Genomic DNA, 16,935 nt, shown 5'->3' with positions numbered 1-16,935 from the left:
TCATTGTTGCTGCATTGGCAGTGGTGCACTGCCCAGGACCCTGGTTGCTGCCGAAACACAGGGGCCACGCCCATCCTAAAACCTTTACAAACATTTTACCTTCAGAGGCTAACTCCTTTGACTGAAGACGACCGCTTGTGTTGTGATTGAAACGTCGTAGTTTTTTGTTATTTTCTTTGAACCTATCTACGTCACTTGACCGAAAGACCCAAAGAATATGAATTCCTGCAGTCACGAAAGATTTAAGTCAAGATTTAAGTGGGGAGCATGTTTTATCAGTCTTTGATCGCTCGCCGGGATTGTTCTCTCAGGGGGCCTCAAGCCACACTGGACTGTTTCCACCATCTTCGGAGTCTGCAGAGATCGACAGATCCCATTCTCTCCCTCTCTGCATAGTCAGTATGGAGAAACGCATCCCTTAAAATACAGGGTAAATTAATTAATTGGCCAGCATGGAAAATCAGCTAATAATGACAAGATCGGGGACCTGTTGACCGAAGAAGAGAAACTTTATTATTTCCATCAGATACAGGCACAGCAGAATATCCCACAGTCACACTTCTAAAAGTATCCATACATCAGTAAAGCCATCAACAAGGCCTCAACCAAAGACGTTGCCCAGAGCACCAACCCCATAACGGACTGGCTCGTGGAGACAAATAAAGACGTACAAACGAGCAGAGGCATGTTAGCTCAACTCAGACGAAGAGCGGATAAGACTAAAAAACAAGAAACTGTGGGAAGCAGTGCTGGGATATGACATCTCAACCCCCACCCCACCCCAAAAAAGGGGGGGGGGGGGAGGCAGGGATATAGTGAGCATAGGCAGTCGGTTCTAGGTCGCTCCCATTGAAAGTGATCTAATATAAAATCTCTAACTCCTTCTCAGACTGTCCCAGATGCCCACAAGGCACTACACAGGCATGTTTGCATGCCTTGTGGACATGCTCAGACATTGCCAATTTATACTGGAACACCGCCATCTACTTCAACTCGATCTGTGGCACCGAGGTCGGCCCTTAAGTGTATTCATCCCTGTGGGGCCTGAAACTGGTGGGGGTATCCGCACACCAACACACATTACTCCAAGCCTTTTATACCTGGTAATACAAACTGTCCTGGGAAACTGGAGGCCTTGTTAGAGATCTCTATTTCCATTAGGAGCGATGGAGCACCTCAGCTACACGATTAAGGGAGGAAGAAAAAATGACTACATGAGGCAACATGTACCCTATTCCTTCAGAATCCCGTGTAACATCAAACACCTAGACGTAATGAAGAAAGAACAGAACCAGTGGGCGGGGGGGGGGGTAACAGGAATCACACCACTCTACCACACTCTGACCGACAGTGGTCCCCAGGAGGGATAAAGGCAGAGGCAGGCTCCACACTTATGTTGTTCTTTATATTATTTTATTTTCCCATTCATTTCATTGATTTGGATCTAACCCCCCTGCCTCGAATATCCCTCCCCACCCTTCCCCTCCCCCCTCTAATGTTTCTCTCCCGATCTTTAGCACTACCTTTGGGAGGGAAAGGAACCCGACAAACCCCAAACAGCCCCCCATTAGGAGGAGCGTAAACAGCTAGTGGGAGCGTGGCTCCTAATCACGTGACCCGTGCGCAAATCTATTTACCCTCTGTTTTGTTCCCGGTTGCAGGTTCAAGAAAAAAAGTAAAAATGTAAACAGAAAACAAACCAACATATTTGTTGCGCAGGTTTTTAATTAACTAGTCAAGTTTGTCGAGTGAGGTGCGTAATATTGCACTGCTCTCACTTTCGAAAAAATCGCTCTGCTTCATACCGCTCTAAAGAGCTCATGCAATCCACAGCTTTAGTCATTCTTGATTTGAAGCGTTCGTGACTGCAGGAATCCATACTCTTTGGTTATTTCTACCTACGTGACTTTACTGAAACAACCAAAGAGTATAGCTTTAGTCATGTTAACCTTATAAATGTAGATATCTTCTTATTCAGGAGCCAAAAACTTTCAATTACAGTACATTTTACTTCCATATCCCCACACAAACATGAATGAGGATTTTTTTAAATGAAAATTGTTACTTGTTAGACAGCATGAATGGTTGCTATAGTGTCTATGATGGGAAATATACTTCGGATGGTAAAAAAAGTAAAGCAGACGAATGGAAATTAAAAACGATATTCAAAATCATTCATTGCGGTTATAATTTTTATGGTGCTGTTTATACTGTTGATGGTGTTGGTTGTAATTTTTTAAACGAGATATTGTACATCAGTTAATTCCTTCTTACAACAACAATAATGAAGTATTTTCAAATCACTGCTGCAGGCCGTCGTCCCCATGCCGTCGCGGTCATAAAGGTTGCTGGACCATACTTCTCCACACTCTTCTGGATTTGACCAGCAAAAATTCGCCTCGAGAAAGTCTTGACATGCAGAGTTGACTGACATTTTCTGCTGATCTGCTGAGCAGTCAAATAGTACCAGGGGAGAATGTAATGGGAGGGATAGGGGCGTAGGCTCAGTCACGAGCTCTCTCATACAACACACACATCTTCAATATTTGAGAAAAAAAGACAACTGACAAATGGACACCCATTGATGTTTACACCCAAGGCGCAACAACTAAATCTGTGTCAAGCTCGGACTGTGGCCCATCCAGCCTTGTCACACACAGGCAGTGGAGGGAACAGAGTGGAAAATAATACAATGGAGAGTGCATTTACAGAGCATCTCGAATATATCTGAATAATAAAATTCAGTGCAGAACGCTCAGACAAGCATTATGGGGAACAAGGAGGCGTGCATAGACTGCATACATTCATACAGAGAGAACAGACAGTCATGGGTACAGGAGAAGTGGGTGGATGGTGAGAGACAGGCTCAGAGAATTGTGCCGGAAGGGGTGAATAAGTGACCTGCTAATGAGTCAAGTTTGACGAAAAACTCCATTAGTTGCTGGGCAGAGAGGACAGAGGGGAGTAGACAACGATGAGAGGGGCGATAGGAGAGCAAGGCTAAAGGAGAGGAGTGAATATTTTTATATTCATCAGGTAAAGCCCACTGGAGCTATTAAGCTGTTTTTGAGAAGCTACCTGGCAACAAATGATAGTACTCTTTGGTTATTTCGGTAAAGTCACGTAGAAAGAAAATACATTAAATAACATAATACGACGTTTCGATTGCAACACAAGCAACCGTCATCAAGTAGAACTAAATTTGAGAGAGAGACAAAACACTGACACAGAGACACACAGACACAAACAGAGAGAGGAGACACAGAGAGAGAAACACAACATAGACACACAGAGACCCAATGCCTCTGTGTCTAGGCCTTAAATAGAGGGGGAGGGTGGGTGGGCAGAGAGGTGGGTCTGCTGGGGCAGCTGCTGGAGCAGAGAAATTAGCATGATGCTTGCGCATGAGACATTCAATCTCAATAGAATTTGCAGGTGAAATATTTTATGGAATTAAAGAAAAAAGTGCAATTAAGGATAACAAAAAAACGGAAAACTTCCATGGCATGGTGGATTAAAATGATTAATCACAACTGAACATACAAGCCAAGCACACCAAGGTGGTGCTCGCTTCATCAACCCATCCACAGACCTCAGCGCGATTGCTTTCCAGCGCCTATCTCGTGACTCGCGAAGGGAATCTCTGCGTTGGTGTCTCGCCCGCGCAGCTCCACGCGACCCACAGCAGACGCGCGCTCCCTACAGAGGCTCCACGGTCGAGCGTCTTCTACGCCTACAGCACGAGCTCCAGCACAAACATCCCCCGTGTAGCTCCACAGGCTGGTGGGGCAGTACTCTTATTGAGCCCCTAAATAGGCCGGAATGGCACACGATGGCATGGGTGTTCAGAACCACGTGAGACCGCCTTTGTCTCCCAAATGTGTGATATTTAAAAACCGGCCCAGATACTTATTTTAGTTACACACAGTGACCTTGCTCATGAGACACTGCACACACACTCACACGTGCTACATCATCTTCCACGCACACACAGACATTTATGCACCAATTGAAAAAATCTGCTATGTTGCCTAAACAGGCGGTTTATAGTCTGGACCACACCACCCACCGTCCCCCACGCACCACAAACTCCCCACACTCACCCACGCTGTGAAGTGTCGAGTCGCCCGCGTCTCTTGCCCCTGACACGCGCAGACGCTGCCCCGCTCTCTGTGTCGCCTCCTCCGCTGCTTTCTCAGTCTCAGGCCCTGACGCCAGCAGTGGCATCAAGAAGTATCCTCCAGTAGCAGCAGGAAGGAGAGAGAAGGGGTGAGTGGGGGAGGGGTTAGGGGAGGGGTGGGTGAAAGGGTGGGTGGGTGGGTGTGGAAGGGTGATTCCTGCAAGCACTGTTTTTCTTTATGTGCGGTGTTACATTTGAGGATTTATTAATTCATTTTTCAATTATCATTTTCCAGGGCTTCACAATCATTGAACTTGCTTTTAAGATCATTTAATGGTGTCATTTTTAAATATGCCTTAGACAGTAATTTATTATAATGCAATTTTGTTTTGTATGGAATTAGTTTTTATTCTTCTTGTGATTTAGTCTATAAACAATGTTTTTTTTCATCTGTACAGGCCGTTGAATGACATCTATTGCACAAAATAGTGCAATAGAAATAAATACTTGATTGATTGATGTGCAATTGGCGTCACTTGGTACGGTCGATGCCGTGCAATAAGTAAATAATGAATAATAGAAACGGCACAAATGTGTTAATTAATCTGCTTTAAAGTTTACGGACAGGAAAACGGAATAGCCTATTCCCACAACGGGGCTTAGGGCGTGCCGCCTGGCAAATTATTTCGGTCTTAAACCCCTCCGTACGAGAACCAAATCCCCCGCAAGCGCGAGCGCGCAGAGACTTTTATATATAAAAAGAAAAGAAAGAAGATGAGGGGGAATATACTTCGGATGGTAAAAAAAGTAAAGCACACAAATGACAGTTAAAAACGATATTCAGAATCATTCATTGCAATTATAAGTTTGATGGTGCTGATTATACTTTTGATGGTGTTGATTGTAATTTTTAAATGAGATATTGTACATCGCTGAATTCCTTCTTACAACAACAATAATGAAGTATTTTCAAATCACTGCTGCAGGCAGTCCTCCCCATGCCGTCGCGGTCGTAAAGATTATTGAACTATACTTCTACACACTCTGCTGGATTCGACCAGCAAAAATTTGCCTCGAGAAAGTCTTGACATGCTTATTGACTGACATTTTCTGCTGATCTGCTGAGCAGTCAAATAGTACGAGGGGAGAATGTCATGGGAGGGATAGGGGCGTAGGCTCAGTCACGAGCTCTCTCATACAACACACACATCTTCAATATTTGAGAAAAAAAAGACAACTGACAAATGGACACCCATTGATGTTTACGCCCAAGGCGCAACAACTAAATCTGCGTCAAGCTCAGAATGTGGCCCGTCCAGCCTTGTCACACACAGGCAGTGGAGGGAACAGAGTGGAAAATAATACAATGGAGAGTGCATTTACAGAGCATCTAGAATATATCTGAATAAAACAATTCAGTGCAGAACAATCAGACAAGCATCATGGGGAACAAGGAGGCGTGCATAGACTGCATACATTCATACAGAGAGAACAGACAGTCATGGGCACAGGAGAAGTGGGTGGATGGTGAGAGACAGGCTCAGAGAATTGTGCCAGAAGGGGTGAATAAGTGACCTGCTAATGAGTCAAGTTTGACGAAAAACTCCCTTAGTTGCTGGGCAGAGAGGACGGAGGGGAGTAGACAACGATGAGAGGGGCGATAGGAGAGCAAGGCTAAAGGAGAGGAGTGAATATTTTTTGTATATTCATCAGGTAAAGCCCACTGGAGCTATTAAGCTATTTTTGAGAAGCTACCTGGCAACAAATGATGGTACTCTTTGGTTCTTTCGGTAAATTCACATAGAAAGAAAATAAATTAAATAATATAATACGACGTTTCGATTGCAACACAAGCAACCGTCATCAAGTAGAACTAAATTTGAAGGAGAGACAAAACACAGACACGGAGACACACAAACAGACACACAAACAGAGAGAGACAACACAGAGACACAGAGAGAGAAACACAACATAAACACACAGAGACCCAATGCCTCTGTGTCGAGGCCTTAAATAGAGAGAGAGGGGAGGGTGGGTGGGCAGAGAGGTGGGTCTGCTGGGGCAGCTGCTGGAGCAGAGAAATTAGCATGATGCTTGCACATGAGACATTCAATCTCAATAGAATTTGCAGGTGAAATATTTTATGGAATTAAAGAAAAAAGTGCAGTTAAGAATAACAAAAAAACTGAAAACTTCCATGACATGGTGGATTAAAATGATGAATTACGACTGAACATACAAGCCAAGCACACCAAGGTGGTGCTCGCTTCATCAACCCATCCTCACACATCAGCGCGATTGCTTTCCAGCGCCTATCTCGTGACTCGCGAAGGGAATCTCTGCGTCGGTGTCTCGCTCGTGCAGCTCCACGCAACCCACATAAGACGCGCGCTCCCTACAGAGGATCCACGGTCGCGCGTCTTCAACGCCTACAGCACGAGCTCCAGCACAAACATCCCCCATGTAGCTCCACAGACTGGCGGGGCAGTACTCTTATTGAGCCCCTATTAAATGCCGGAATGGCACACGATGGGGTGGGTGTTCAGAACTACGTGGGTCCGCCTTTGTCTCCCCAATGTGTGATATTTAAAAACCGCCCCAGATACTCATTTTAGTTACACACACAGTGACCTTGCTCATGAGACACCACACACACACTCACATGTGCTACGCCATCTTACACATACACACAGACATTTATGCACCAATTATAGTCTGGACCACACCACCCACCGTCCCCCACGCACCACAAACTCCCCACACTCACCCACGCCGTGAAGTGTCACACCACCCACCGTCCCCCACGCACCACAAACTCCCCACACTCACCCATGCATTTAAGTGTCGAGTCGCCCACGTCTCTTGCCCCTGACACGCGCAGACGCTGCCCCGCTCCCCGTGTCGCCTCCTCCGCTGCTTTCTCAGTCTCAGGCCCTGACGCCAGCAGTGGCACCAAGAAGTCTCCTCCAGTAGCAGCAGGAAGGAGAGGGGAGGGGTGAGTGGGGGAGGGGTTAGGGGAGGGGTGGGTGTAAGGGTGGGTGGGTGTGGAAGGATGATTCCTGCAAGCACTGTTTTTTCTTTATGTGCGGTGTTACCTTTGAGGATTTATTCATTCATTTTTCAATTATCATTTGCCAGGGCTTCACAATCATTAAGCAATTTTAAGTTAAATATAAAAACTCACCTTTCTAAACTTGCTTTTAAGATTATTTAATGGTGTCATTTTTTAATATGCCTTAGACAGTAATTTATTACAATGCAATTTTGTTTTGTATGGAATTTGTTTTTATTCTACTTGTGATTTAGTCTATTAACAATGTGTTTTTTTCATTTGTACAGGACGTTGAATGACATCCTTTGCACGAGATAGTGCAATAGAAATAAATACTTGATTGATTGATGTGCAGAGAGTTGCGTGACTGAAAATTTCTGCTGATCTGCTGAGCAGTCAAATAGTAAGAGGGGAGAATGTAATGGGAGGGATATGGGGCATGGGCTCAGTCACGAGCTTTCTCATACAGGACAAACATCTACAATATTTGAGAAAATAAGACCATTTTTTTCGATTTAAAGCTTTCGTGACTGCAGGGATTAATCTTCTTGGTTCTTTCGGTAAAGTCACGTAGAAGGGAAGAAATCAAATAATAAAAATAAAACATAATAAAATAATTATCACGACGTTTCGGCCACAACGCAAGCATCCGTCCTCAGGTGAAAACCAGGTCTGTCGAGGCGACAGCGTCTGAATGAAACAGCACCATGCTTGGAGAATATATTTAAGCTGGGTTGGAAGGGGGGGAAAGGGCGCCTTGACAAAGAATATGCATATCAAGAGGAATTTAGCATATTTATGGGAAATGCAGGTATGTGATTAGTACTACTTATGCCCGTGCATTATGCAGGATTAGCAGCATCAAAGGGAGGGAATATGGGAAATGCAGGTATGTGATTAGTACTACTTATGCCCGTGCATTATGCAGGATTAGCAGCATCAAAGGGAGGGGATATGGGAAATGCAGGTATGTGATTAGTACTACTTATGCCCGTGCATTTCCCATATCCCCTCCCTTTGTTGCTGTTAATCCTGCATAATTCACGGGCATAAGTAGTACTAATCACATACCTGCATTTCCCATAAATATGCTAAATTCCTCTTGATACGCAAATTATTTTGTCAAGGCGCCCTTTCCCCCCCCTTCCAACCCAGCTTAAATATATGCTCCAAGCATGGTGCTGTTTCATTTAGACGCTGTCGCCTCGACAGACCTGGTTTTCACCTGAGGTCGGCTGCTTGAGTTGTGGCCGAAACGTCGTGAGAATTATTTTATTATGTTTTATTTTTATTATTTTATTACTTCCCTTCTACGTGACTTTACCAAAAGAACCAAGAAGTAAAATAAGACTATTGACAAATGGACACCCATTGATGTTTACGCCCAAGGCACAACAACTAAATCTGCGTCAAGCTCGGAATGTGGCCAATCCAGCCTTGGGCAAATGTTCCAGCCCAGATGCTCTGGGCATGCTGGTGCACGAGACATTCAATCTCAAGAGAATTTGCTGGTGAAATATTTTATCGAAATTCCATTTTTTAGCAATTAAGGATAACAGAGAAATTAAAAACTGGCAAGACACGGTGGGCAGGTGTGAGAGACAATGGATTAAAATGATGAATCACGACTGAACATACAAGCCAAGCACACCAAGGTGGTGCTCGCTTCATTAACCCAGCCACACACTTCAGCGCGATCGCTTTCCAACGCGTGTCTCGTAACTCGCTATGGAAATCGCTGTGTCGGTGTCCGCTCGTGCAGCTCTACGCTACACACAGCAGACGCGTGCTCCCTAAAGAGGATCCACAGTCGCGCGTCTTCTACACCTACAGCACGAGCTCCAGCACAAACATCCCCCATGTAGCTCCCCTATTAAGGCCGGAATGGCACACGATGTTGTGGGTCTTCAAAACCACGTGGGTCCGCCTTTGTCTCCCGAATGTGTTATATGTACACACCGCCCCAGATACTCATTTTAGTACTAATCACATACCTGCATTTCCCATATCCCCTCCCTTTGATGCTGCCAATCCTGCATAATGCACGGGCATAAGTAGTACTAATCACATACCTGCATTTTCCATAAATATGCTAAATTCCTCTTGATATGCAAATTATTTTGTCAAGGCGCCCTTTCCCTCCCTTCCAACCCAGCTTAAATATATGCTCCAAGCATGGTGCTGTTTCATTCAGACGCTGTCGCCTCGACAGACCTGGTTTTCACCTGAGGTCGGCTGCTTGAGTTGTGGCCGAAACGTCGTGAGAATTAATTTATTATGTTTTATTTTTATTATTTTATTACTTCCCTTCTACGTGACTTTACCGAAAGAACCAAGAAGAAAAATAAGACCACTGACAAATGGACACCCATTGATGTTTACGCCCAAGGCACAACAACTAAATCTGCGTCAAGCTCGGAATGTGGCCAATCCAGCCTTGGGCAAATGTTCCAGCCCAGATGCTCTGGGCATGCTTGTGCACGAGACATTCAATCTCAAGAGAATTTGCTGGTGATATATTTGATCGAAATTCCATTTTTTAGCAATTAAGGATAACAGAGAAATTAAAAACTGGCAAGACACGGTGGGCAGGAGAGACAATGGATTAAAATGATGAATCACGACTGAACATACAAGCCAAGCACACCAAGGTGGTGCTCGCTTCATTAACCCAGCCACACACTTCAGCGCGATCGCTTTCCAACGCGTGTCTCGTGACTCGCTATGGAAATCGCTGTGTCGGTGTCCACTCGTGCAGCTCTACGCTACACACAGCAGACGCGTGCTCCCTAAAGAGGATCCACAGTCGCGCGTCTTCTACACCTACAGCACGAGCTCCAGCACAAACATCCGCCATGTAGCTCCCCTATTAAGGCCGGAATGGCACACGATGTTGTGGGTCTTCAAAACCACGTGGGTCCGCCTTTGTCTCCCGAATGTGTTATATGTACACACCGCCCCAGATACTCATTTTAGTTACACACACAGTGACCTTGTTCATGAGACACCGTGCACACACTCACACGTGCTACGCCATCTTGCACATACACACACAGACTTTAATGCACCAATTAAAATGTCTGCCGTGTAGCCGACAGGCAGTTTTATATTCTGGACCACACCACCAATCGTCCCCCACGCACCATAAACTCCCCACACTCACCCACGCTGTGAAGTGTTGAGTCGCCTGCGTCTCTTGCCCCTGACAGACGCGACGCGGCCCGGCTCGCCGTGTCGCCTCCTCTGCCGCCCTCTCAGTCTCAGGGCCTGACGCCAGCAGTGGCACCAAACAGTCTCCTCCAGTAGCAGCAGAAAGGAAAGGGGAAAGGTGGTTAGGGGAGGGGTAGTTAGGGGAGGGGTGGGCGGGAAAGGGTGATTGGGTGGGGAAGGGTGGGTGGGTGGGAGGGGAATGGTGGGTGGCGGGGGGGAAGGGTGGGTGGGGGGAAGGGTGGGGGGGGGGAAGGGTGGGTGGGTGGGGAATGGTGGGTGGCGGGGGGGGAAGGGCGGGGGGGGAAGGGTGGGCGGGGGGGGGAAGGGTGGGTGGGGAATGGTGGGTGGCGGGGGGGGGAAGGGAAGGGTGGGGGGGGAAGGGGAAGGGTGGGCGGGGGGGGGAAGGGTGGAGGGTCAGTGGCAGGGTGGGGAAGGGTGGGTGGTGGGGGGGGTGATACCTGCAAGCACTGTGGTTCTTAATGTGTGGTGTTACATTGGATGTTTTATTAATTTACTTTTAAATTATAATTTGTATCTCTCACGGTAATAAAGTTGCTCAAGAGTGCAACAGTATGGGGCTGAAACGTAGCTCAGCTTTTAACATGGGAGTTAATGGGGTAATGATTGTTCGACGTATTTTTGCTTATCGAGCATTTTAAACCAAACGTATCTCACTCGTTAAGTGAGACACGCCTGATTTACATTGTACTGAGAAAATGTTGGTTATTTTGATTGTTGAGTTCCTCACCAAGTGACTTGTCATTGGTCGGTGAGCTCACCTCACGATAACCGCCAATGTGTTCACCTCACCTTTCACGCAACTCGTGTAATGCACTTGTAATATAACCAGCTCCAGACGATGCCGTGTATTTTGTGTTTTCTTTATTCGTTCTCCGGTTACACAGCTCCCCACACGCTGGGTTCCTTTTTCCCTGTTACTCCATTACTTGAGCGTGACGATCGCTCGCTCCCCTGCTCCCTCACGCTGCTGGCTGACAGTGTGTGGGAGACAGCCTGCTGCCTGCCACGTGGCTGTTGGCGTGCCAGAGGCACAGACGTAGTCTCCCCTCAGCTCCTCTTCACAGTGACCACGAACTCTCTCTCCACCCCTTATAACACCTGGCCCACGTGATACCACGCAGCCAATCCTCAGCCACACCCCTGGAACTTTCTCAATGTTGCTATGCAGCTCCAGGGCTACGCACCTGGCTCGAGGTCCCATTGGCTGCGGGCTGAGGCCGGCAAAGCCTATCACCATTGCCCAGTTACCCCTCAGGTGTATCCTTAAATTACACACTGATGCAGTCTGACACTCATTATATGTGTCTAAAGTGAAAGTCCTTTGTTCCTAAAATAAGTATTGAGGTGGTGCTCATCTGCTTACAGCCCTGTTCCGGTGGTGGTGATAATTCCATGTTCCTATTCTCAAGACAAGCTAATATATAAGGCGCCTGTGGGCGTCATCTGGTCCAACACCATGTGAGACTAGGCTCTAATAAAAGCTGTCTCGGGTGTGGACCAATCAATTTCAAAGACAGTGCATACATTATCAGAGTTGTTTTTTGTTTTCATTCCGACCGCATGTATTGTGGTAAATGCAAACATGACTCCTTGTAAAAAAAAGGTGTCAGTTTTGCTGCCAGATAAAAGGGTAAAAAAAAACAATTATTATATTTTGCTACTGGCAAAGGAGGTTCCAATGGCATCTATACATTTTTAGTTCAACCAACTTGCACTACACATATAGTTTCATCAACAGTTTATATACCTCTTAAATATGCAACTCATGTTACAAATGCACAAACCCTTATTTAAGATTTAAGCAAACTCATATTAAAGGCAAAGGTGAATTATTCGTTATGGGGGATCTAAATTACAATCTCCTGGATAAGCAGCAAGAACTCATTCATAAAATGCTTAGATTAATTATCCGTCACTCACATGGTACGTCTCTTCACGCCCAAATGCAGGGCATGCCATCAGTGATTCTTCTGTAATTGAGGATTGGTTTAATTGTCAATTGGCCTGCTAATAATGCAGTCCCATTAAAAATGGTATTCCATTTGAGGAAATGCCTTCAAATTCCTTGGCCTATGGATTGAGAAGCTATATTTAAGCCGCATACAGAACACATTCATTTTAAGTACAAGTAGTATCTGGGATTTAGATTCTGTCCGCCTTCTCTCCCGTAACCACCCCTACACAGACACAAGTTGGCCATGAGTCGTGCAGTGAGGCATCGTTTATACAAGGCAGTGATACTCCCAGTCTTTTACTATTCTAATATTCTATCAATGCACCTCAGAACCTTTAATAGTCTTTATGTTACTTTGTATTCTTACCTCTGTTTTATCTCTGTTGCCAGGCACCTCACTCCAGGAAGCACCTTAAAGAGCTCTGTGAATGAAATTTCCTCAGCAGGTGGCTGGACAAGGAACTCCATCCTGTTCATGTACAAGATTGTATTTAATCAAAATTGCCATCTGAAAGCTAAATTTACCTTCTGTACTCTCCCAGATCAATGTCGTTCAACTCGCTGCTTTTATACTTCAAAAAGTTTCCTCGCGACGTCCAGTTGCTGCTCGCGGTGCTTTACATCGCCTGTTTGGGCACTGTAATTGTGTCCCCAATAATTTTAAGATCATTATGGGGATTTTACATTTCAAAATAAATGTTATTCTCATTAATATTTTCATAGCGTATATATGTATATATGCCGGGCTCTTAATTGTGCTATGATGTTATTGTGTTTATGTTAGGTTAGTAAGACGTAGGCTGTGCTGCTCTCCAGTTGACTGGTTGATAAGTGGGACATTTTGCCAAATCCTATTCAGAGGCCTCAAACTTATATATATATGGACTAAGAATTAGTCACTGAATCAGAATATTTATTTTTACTGCAGGAATCCGATGAGCTATCAAGCTCTTTTTCACAGATGTGTGTGCAATTGTGGTGACTCATTGCAAACACAGAACGTTGCAACACCAATCCAAAAACATGATAGGAGTGCAAAGTATAAAAAAGACAAATACATCCCTGTAAAAATAAATATACACATTCAACTAAACTCTATTATCCTATACTCTTTGGTTCTTTCGGTAAAGTCACCTAGGTATAAAATAAAATAAATCACGACGTTTCGGGCGCAATACAAGCATCTGCCATCATGTGGGAAAGCATGGCCTATTTATCTTACCCGGTAAATCGCATTTGTCTATTAGCTTCTTTTTCAGAAGCGACCTGGCCACAAATGGCTGATCATGTGGAAATTTAAGCAGCAACAATCTCGACAGATAGTTTTTAATGTGGAAGCAAAAACAGTAGGACCCTGAGAAAAAAATCCGATCAAACTCCAAATATACAGGCGTCACAGTTGGGATCGAACTCCCAACCTGCTGCATACTCTGCATCCTTGCCGAGCCACAGTGTACGGCTTTTCGATGCAAAGAAAGAAGAGAGCATCGCAACGTCTGTCTGATCCACCAACCGTCGCTGCTACCTCAACAGTGCTGGATTACAGGCGTGCGGCACCAAAACAACACATTTTCTACACTGTGTATTTTGTTGTGCGTGTTCCTTACGCTGCACACGCACATGTTGATCTTTGTGTTTTGCGTGGCCATGGGCACACACATTGCTGACGCTGCTGCTCTCTATGCGGTGTTGCTCGGACGGAATCTCACATTCCAATTTGATTTAAAAAAAACTATTATTAGTAAAAACATAATCTGAGAAACTTTGCTTTTTTATAATTCCCCCCCCCCCCCCCAAAAGAAGTTGACGGATTTTAGTCACTTACACTCCAGAATCGATCGATACCCACGAATTAATTTGTAGAGTGGGAATTTTACGAGAAAGATTTCTTCATTGCCCTTTAGTGTCCATCACTTAGTGTGTTTCTGCAGCCACCTATCCACATCCAAGCCTGCTTATTAAAATGTGGTTTATTATCGCTTTGAGAATTGTAATTGCAAATCCGGTTTAATATATGCTTTAATAATTCCTTAATTTGCCTTTCTATTAAATGTTGAGTTGCACCCAAGACTAATTATGTGATCCATTGCGTTATCTGTCGTCCCTTCCTCAGGCGAATCTCGACAGCAGACAGAGGGATGCATCCACACGATGCCTTACTACTTTCCTCTCAGCACATTCCAGAAGGGCGAGGGCAGCGCTTTCCAGGAGTTCATCAAGTGCTCCCTGTGGTAAGTGTCCTACGCGGTGAATGTCCCTTGGCATTCGCTCACAAATTTACGTCAGTTTCGATTTCACCGCCTTCAATATTCAATAGAGAGGTGGGTAGGAGCAGTTGGGGATATTCCTGCACTCTCCCCACCGAGCAGACTGAGCTCATCGAGAGGGGGGGGACAGCGTCTCCACTAAGACGCCCTCCCCCTGTCACCCGCTACACAAATGCCCCACGTGCACCTCCTCCTCCCCACCCCTTCGTCACGACATCACTTAGCGCTTGTAACTTGGCCGTGCCGTCCTGATTATCACTGCGGGTGTAATAACCACGGTAACACTCCGTGTCCCTCTGTGCTTCAAAGTGGACGTTAAAGATTCCGTGACATCCATCACAAGAGTCGGCCATTTTTGGGCAGGCGTCAGAGTTCAAGTTTGTAATAAAAAATTGTTACACCGCCAGTGACTCAATTGGGATTTTTACACACAGCAGCAATCATCGCTCACTACTGGCAGCAGACTAACGCCACAGACTCAGATTCAAAGGATCAGAGGCTCAACGACTCGCACAGATACTGACTCACACACTCACAGAGACACAGACTCACACGTAGAGACAGACTAACACAGACACTGACTCACACACTCATACTCACATAGACACATAAACTCACACGTAGAAACAGACTAACACAGATACTGACTCACACACTCACACTGACACATAGACTCACACGTAGAGACAGACTAACACAGACACTGACTCACACACTCACAGAGACACATAGACTCATACGTAGAGACAGACTAACACAGATACTGACTCACACACTCACACTGACACATATACTGACACGTAGAGACAGACTAACACAGACACTGACTCACACACTCACACTCACAGAGACACATAGACTCACACGTAGAGACAAACTAACACAGATACTGACTCACACACTCACACTGACACATAGACTCACACGTAGAGACAGACTAACACAGACACTGACTCACACACTCACACTGACACATAGACTCACACGTAGAGACAGACTAACACAGACACTGACTCACACTCTCACACACTCACATGACACATAGACTCACACGTAGAGACAGACTAACACAGACACTGATTCACACACTCACATATACACATAGACTCACACGTAGAGACAGACTAACACAGATACTGACTCACACACTCACATATACACATAGACTCACACGTAGAGACAGACTAACACAGATACTGCCTCACATACTCACATAGACACATAGACTCACACGTAGAGACAGAATAACACAGACACTGACTCACACACTCACATAGACACATAGACTCACACGTAGAGACAGACTAACACAGCAACAATCACCCCTGGCATGGCAGACTGATGCCCCAGGTTGCTCTCATAAATTAGATTATCCTAGTCTCTTGGGGTCTCACCTGTTTAAAAATAAAAATGCAATTGGAACTAAACTTAGACTCTTCCTATTTAGACGAGAGACCACCTTGTCTGTCATTCTCACGCTATTATCTCTGTTATTGATTGAAAATAGATAACTCGTCTGTCATAAGTTTCCGTTCCAAGTAAAACGTGAAAAAAATCTTATACAAATTATCTCTGTTATAAGCAACAGTATATTCGAATAAAGAATACATAGAATTAACATAAAGCAAGCACCATAAACTTGCTACAAATGAGCTTCCAGCACTTATCACGTCTCTCTGTAGAGATCTTTACCATCCACTCACTCAGCCCCCAATCTCCCTCTCGTGCACTCGCCCATCACCCTCTGACTCGCTCACCCTCCTCACCTATTAATTCTCCTCATTAACTCACTCACCCTCCTCACCTATTAATTCTCCTCATTAACTCACTCACTCACCCTCCTCACCTATCAATTATCCTCATTAACTCACTCACCCTCCTCACCTATTAATTCTCCTCATTAACTAACTCACTCACTCACCTCACCTATTAATTCTCCTCATTAACTCACTCACCCTCCTCACCTATTAATTCTCCTCATTAACTCACTCACTCTCCTCACCTATTAATTATCCTCATTAACTCACTCACCTCACCTATTAATTACCCTCATTAACTCACTCACTCACCTCACCTATTAATTCTCCTCATTAACTCACTCACTCTCCTCACCAATTAATTATCCTCATTAACTCACTCACTCTCCTCACCTATTAATTATCCTCATTAACTCACTCACTCACCTATTAATTATCCTCATTAACTAACTAACTCACTCACCTCACCTATTAATTATCCTCATTAACTCACTCACTCTCCTCACCTATTAATTCTCCTCATTAACTCACTCACTACATCACCTATTAATTCT

At 45.0% G+C, this 16,935-nt stretch overlaps 1 protein-coding gene across 2 annotated transcripts in view; it reads right to left on the bottom strand.

The window, feature by feature from the left end:
* Nucleotides 1–16,935, bottom strand: part of LOC144953613 (NACHT, LRR and PYD domains-containing protein 3-like) — a 274,124-nt gene that overhangs the window by 38,265 nt on the left and 218,924 nt on the right. The window contains exons 2-4 of one of the 2 annotated variants that reach the window (XR_013640856.1): nucleotides 6,950–7,084; nucleotides 4,104–4,238; nucleotides 3,598–3,699 (exon numbers count right to left, since the gene is read on the bottom strand). The gene's annotated coding sequence lies outside the window, so the exon portion shown is untranslated. Of the gene's footprint in view, nucleotides 1–3,597; nucleotides 3,700–4,103; nucleotides 4,239–6,949; nucleotides 7,085–16,935 lie in introns of those variants that run through there. The other variant, XM_078884202.1, reaches the window with a different exon arrangement.

The sequence above is a fragment of the Lampetra fluviatilis genome, chromosome 79 (assembly GCF_964198595.1).
Source record: "Lampetra fluviatilis chromosome 79, kcLamFluv1.1, whole genome shotgun sequence".
In the NCBI taxonomy this organism is placed as follows: Eukaryota; Metazoa; Chordata; class Hyperoartia; order Petromyzontiformes; family Petromyzontidae; genus Lampetra; species Lampetra fluviatilis.
This window is presented reverse-complemented; position numbering and strand designations above follow the sequence as displayed.